We start from the raw sequence: 6,281 nt of genomic DNA, 5'->3' as shown, positions 1-6,281 counted from the left end.
TAAAGTTTTGCTAATCCTCAAGCAAAAGAAAAATTTAAACACACATTTTTTTATTGGTGATATAAAAAGAATTTTCTCAAAAATTGCACAATGAAAATGATTCTAAAAAATTAATATGAATAAAAGTTAAGCTTATGTAATTAATTAAATTGTCAATTTTGCTTTTAAAAATGAGGTTTTCATTAAAATTATTTTTCACTTAAATTTACAGGAAATAAAAGTGTTCTTGTTATGAAAAAATGTAATTCTTGTTATAAGCAAAATTGACCCTATAATTAAAAATAACGCTTAAAAATTTCATATTTTTAAGAGAACTAAACTCAAACTCAATCAAGATTTTTATCATTGAAAATAAAAATATCACCAAAATTTTTATCATATTTAAAAAAAAATTCAAACAAACATAAATAAAAACAAAAATTAACACAAAACATAAAAAATAAAAACAATGCAAAACATAAACACAATAAATCATACTCTCCTTAATGATAATAACCATATAAACTTGATACCCCCAAACATAATGTAAGCATTGTCCTCAATGTGTCAAAAGATAAATATAAATTAAAATTCACAAGAGTTTAGAGTTTAGAATGGTCGTACCTCGATATGGTGCATTGCTAAGAGAGTAAAAAATACAACAAACAAAAATGAAATCACACATAAAACAAACAAAACAAATAAAACACAAGTTATCAAGATCAAATAGGAATCAAAGAGCATGGTACACAGGGTCCTCAAGGAGGATCTCATCCACTTCATTGGTTTTCAATTCTAAAAATGGTTTTAATTTTTGTCCATTAACTTTAAATATATCATAATTTTTAGGATTTTCAATTTCAATAGCTCCATGTGGAAAAACAGTACGAACAATGTAAGGACCAGACCACCTAGAGCGTAACTTTCCCGAGAATAAATGCAAACGAGAGTTGTATAAAAGGACTTTCTGACCTGGAGAAAAATCTTTTCTCAAAATATTTTTGTCATGGTAAAATTTCATGCGATCCTTATACTTTTTTTAATAGTCATATGCATCATTCCTAATTTCGTCTAGTTCATTTAGTTGAAGCTTTCGTTTCTCACCTGCCTTGTCTAAAGAAAAGTTTAACTGCTTAATTGCCCAAAAGGCTCTATGTTCTAACTCAACAGGTAAATGGCATGCCTTCCCATACACAAGTCTGTAGGGTGACATGCCAATGGGTGTTTTGTATGCGGTACGATACGCCCATAATGCACCAGTGAGTCTTAAGGACCAATCTTTCCTAGTTGGATTCACAGTTTTTTCTAAAATGTGCTTAACTTCCCTATTAGACACTTCAACTTGACCACTAGTTTGTGGGTGATATGGTGTTGAGACTTTATGTGTAATTCCATATTGTTTCATCAAATGTTCAAATGACTTATTACAAAAGTGTGTACCGTTATCACTAAGGATAGTACGTGGTGAACCAAAACGGGAAAATATATTTTCTTTCAAAAACCGAAGCACAACTTTGTGGTCATTTGTGTGGCATGCAATAGCTTCAACCCATTAGACACATAATCAACTCCAACAAGAATATAAAGGTTACCAAAAGAGTTAGGAAACGGTCCCATAAAATCAATGCCTCAAACATCAAATATGTCAATAATAAGAATAGGATTTAAAGGCATCATGTTTCTTTTAGTTAAACTTCATAACTTTTGGCAACATTCACAAGCTTTACAATAAACATATGTATCATGAAAGATAGTAGGCCAATAAAAACCACATTGTAAAAATTTAGCAGCTGTTTTCTTACCACTAAAATGTCCTCCACATGCATAATCGTGACAAAAAGATATGATTTTAAATTGGTCACAATTTGGAATGTATCTTCTAATTATTTGATTAGGGCAGTATTTAAACAAATAAGGATCATCCCAAATAAAAATTTTCACCTCAGAATAAAATTTAGATTTATCATGTTTAGACCAATGAGATGATATTTCTTTAGTGACCAAATAATTAACAATATCAGCATACCAAGGCAAGGAAGAAACATGCATCAATTGTTCATCAGGAAAAGTTTCAGTGATAGGAGTGGAATCATGTATAGTTTCAACAGCTAGTCTAGATAAATGAATAGCAACAACATTTTCAGATCCCTTTTTATCACGTATTTCTAAGTCGAATTCTTGTAAAAGCAGGATCCAACGGATCAAACGAGACTTAACATCTTTTTTCGATAAGAGATATTTTAATGCAGCATGATCAGAATAAACAATCATTTTAGACCCTAACAAATAAGATCTAAATTTCTCCAATGCAAAAACAACAACAATCAATTCTTTTTCGGTTGTGGAATAGTTTAATTGAGCATAATTTAAAGTTTTGCTAGCATAGTAAATTACATGAGGTATTTTTTCAAGTCTTTGTCCTAAGACAACACCTATACCATAATCAGAAGCATCACACATTATTTCAAAAGGTATTTTCCAGTCAGGGGGTCGAATAATGGGTGCAGTAGTCAACACATTTTTCAAATTTTAAAGGCAACATGGCAATCATTATTAAAGACAAAAGCATTTTCTTTTCCAAGTAAATGGCATAAAGGCCGAGAAATTTTGCTAAAGTCTTTTATAAATCGTCTATAGAAACTGGCATGGCTTAAGAATGATCTAATTTCTTTCACAGTTTTAGGTGGGGGAAGTTTTGAAATAAGATCAACTTTTGCTTTATCAACTTATATTCCCTCGGATGAGATTACATGACCTAAAACAATTCCTTTTTTAACCATAAAATGACACTTTTTCCAGTTAAGCACAAGGTTTTTCTCTTTGCAACGAATTAAAACAAGTGACAGGTGGTGCAGACATTCATCAAAGGAAGAACCAAACACAGAAAAATCATCCATAAACACTTCAAGAAATCTTTCAACCATGTCAAAAAAAATTGAAATCATACACCTTTGAAAAGTCACAGGTGCATTGCATAATCCAAAAGGCATGCGACGATAGGCAAAAGTCCCAAAAGGGCATGTAAATGTAGTCTTTTCTTGATCTTCTGGGGCAATGGGGATTTGGTTATATCCCGAATACCCATCAAGAAAGCAATAATATGCGTGGCCAGCTAAACATTCAAGCATTTGATCAATAAAGGGTAATGGAAAATGGTATTTTCTAGTAACATTATTCAACTTTCTATAGTCTATGCACACTCTCCACCCGTTTGTACTCTAGTAGGGATTAATTTATTTTTTTCGTTTTCAACAACTGTGATCCCAGACTTCTTAGGTACAACTTGAACTGGACTAACCCATTGACTATCAGAAATAGGGTAAATGATACCTACGTCTAATAATTTTATGACCTCTTCTCTAACCACTTCTTTCATATTTGGATTTAACCTTCTTTGACATTCTCGAGAGGTTTTAGCATTCTCTTCTAGATGGATTCTATGCATACATATGGATGGGCTAATTCATTTAATGTCTCCAATGGTCCAACCTATGGCTTCTTTATGTTTTCTAAGGACATCTAACAGTTTATCTTCTTGTTCTTTATCTAATGCGGATGCTATGATAACAGGTAAGGTTTCAGACTCTCCTAGAAAAGCATATTTTAAATTTTCTGGCAAAGGTTTAAGGTCTAACTTTGGAGACTCATAAGTTGATTGAACATGATCTAAGGGTGAAAAATGTTCAACTTTGGTTTCATTTAAGGGTATGGACTCTAGCAAAGAATTCACATCATCATTAGAGTCATCAACATGCAAGTTCATACCAAAGTATTTTTCACAAAAGTCAAGTAAGTCATTTCCATGATCTTCACAAATACTATCTATCATGTTAACCTCATGCACTTCCTCACACTCAACAGATTTAACAACATTAAATACATTCAATTCAACAGTCATATTTCCAAAAAGATAATTTCAAAACACAATTACGACAATTTATGATTGCATTAGATGTAGCTAAGAATAGTCTACCTAAAATGATAGGAATTTGAGCATGCATATTTTCCACAGGTTGAGTATCAAGAACAATGAGGCAACAGGAAAATAAAATTTATCAACTTTTATCAAAACATCCTCTATAATGCCTCTAGGAATTTTCACAGAACGATCGGCTAATTGAAGAGTTATAGAGGTAGGTTTTAGCTCACCAAGACCAAGTTGCTTATAAACAGAATAAGGCAATAAATTCACACTAGCACTCAAATCAAGTAAAGCCTTGTTAATAAAATGATTACCAATAATGCATGAAATTGTGTGACACTCAGGATCTTTATATTTAACAAGACTCTTATATTGAATAATGGAACTAGCTTGTTCAGTTAAAAACGCCTTTTTAGGAACATTAGTGTTTCTTTTAACAGTACAAAGATCCTTTAAAAATTTAGAGTAGGCAGGAATTTGTTTAATGGCATCTAAGAAATGGATATTGATACTAACTTGTTTAAAAACTTCTAAGATGTCATTATATTGGCCACCTTTTTTAATTGGAAGTAATCTTTATGGGAATAGGGATTTTGGAATGAAATGATGGATTGGAGTTTCCTTGTTTGAAGAGTCATTGGGATTTGAACTAGAAGGCTGACTCTTTTCTTTTTCTTTTTTGTTTTCAACCTCGGGTATGTAATCAAGTTTGACAATGTTCTTTCTGGGCCTAAAAGTTGAAATTGATTTGAATTCTCCATTATGACTAGACTTTCCTATCTCATATTGACCTTTTGGATTAGGGATAGGTTGACTAGGGAATGCTCCTTTTTCTCTATCTGCTAAAGCAGTGGCGAGTTGTCCTACTTGTGTCCCGAGTTTGGTAATTGATTGAGATTGATTTTGTAGGATTTGTTGAGTGGATTGCATAAATTGTTGTAAAGTATCTTCTAAGGAAGGTTTTCTTTGTTGCGGATATGGTTGATTTTTTGGGGCATGAGCTTGGTTTTGTGTGTTGTATTGGTGCCCTTGATTCATTTGGGGTTGGTTTTGTCTCCATGAAAAGTTCAGATGGTTTCTCCAATTTGGATTGTAGGTGGATGATAATGGGCTATCATTTGGTTTCCCATAAGAATGAAGAGCATTGGCCTCCTCAAAAAAGGCTTCTTGGTAGGAAGGACATGATTGGTCATTATGGTAAGGACTAGAACATATAGAACAAACATCTTTTCTTGGTTGTATTGGAGAATTTATAGTTTGGCATATGGCTAAAGCTTCTACTTTTCTCGCTAATTTGTCTAAGGATGTTCTTAAGTCTAATTCATCTTTTACTTCATACCTTCCTCCTCTTTTTGGTGAATTAGTTGACCTAGACCTAGAATCAAAATAATTCCATTGTTGTGAATTGACAGGCAAATCTTCAAGGGCATCCCAAGCCTCTTGTCCTTGAAATTTTAAAAAATTTCCAGTATGCATAGATTGAATCATTTGACGATTAGAGGGAGTCAAACCATCATAAAAATATTTTTCAAGTCTCCATTTTTCAAAACCATGATGAGAACATTTTAATAATTAATATTTAAATCTTTCCCAACATTCATAATACTCTTCATTATCTTTTTGAAAAAACTCGGAGATTTCTCTCCTTAGACTATCAGTTTTAGGCATAGGAAATTTTTTTAGCAAGATTTTATTATAAAGTTGATCCCATGTAGTTATAGATCCCGTGGGTAGGGAATTTAACCAAGCTTTTGATTTGTCTTTTAATGAAAAAGGAAACAATCTTAGTTTGACCGACTCATCAGAAATTTTTTGAAATTTAAATGTTGAGCAAATTTCTAAGAAATCTTTGACATGCATGTAAGGATCCTCTCTATCTAACCCATAAAAAGATGGAAACAATTGAATGATTGCTAGTTTAAGCTCAAAATGAGTAGCAGAAGTTGTAGGAAAAACAATGCATGAAGGAGCATTAGATGAAGTAGGTGCAAAATATTCAAGCAAAGTTTTTTCAGGCACAACATTTTCATCAACAGGATTAGCAATTGGTTCCATGATGCTCAAATTTTTACTAACACTTTCAATTTCAAACAAAGATAAGCGTCTTTTTACTAATCGATTTTTAGAGTTACGTTCCCAATGATGCATACAATTTTCACAAACAAGGCAACAAGGATAATCTCAAACAAGCAATTTTCTGATGTGGAAGATCAGTTAAAACCGCAACCACAGAGCATACTTAGAATTTTTAGAGATTTCACAACAATATAATTCTTATGGTTTACTTGTCCCCAGGCCTATTTGATTCCACTTACTCGCGCACTACTAACAACTCCCCGAGGTTAATTAGTAGAGGCGGATTGGGAATTTTGTTCAAATT

General features: G+C 32.4%; 1 non-coding gene across 1 annotated transcript; it reads left to right on the top strand.

Annotated features, from left to right (window-relative positions):
- Positions 1 to 5,447: 5,447 nt before the first annotated feature.
- Positions 5,448 to 5,554, top strand: LOC133787610 (small nucleolar RNA R71). Its single transcript, XR_009872620.1, has one exon. It is a non-coding gene; the product is annotated as a small nucleolar RNA R71 (small nucleolar RNA).
- Positions 5,555 to 6,281: the final 727 nt, after the last annotated feature.

Source organism: Humulus lupulus, chromosome 6 (genome assembly GCF_963169125.1).
Source record: "Humulus lupulus chromosome 6, drHumLupu1.1, whole genome shotgun sequence".
In the NCBI taxonomy this organism is placed as follows: domain Eukaryota; kingdom Viridiplantae; phylum Streptophyta; class Magnoliopsida; order Rosales; family Cannabaceae; genus Humulus; species Humulus lupulus.
Note: the sequence above shows the minus strand (reverse complement) of the source record. Positions and strands in the feature narration are given on the sequence as shown.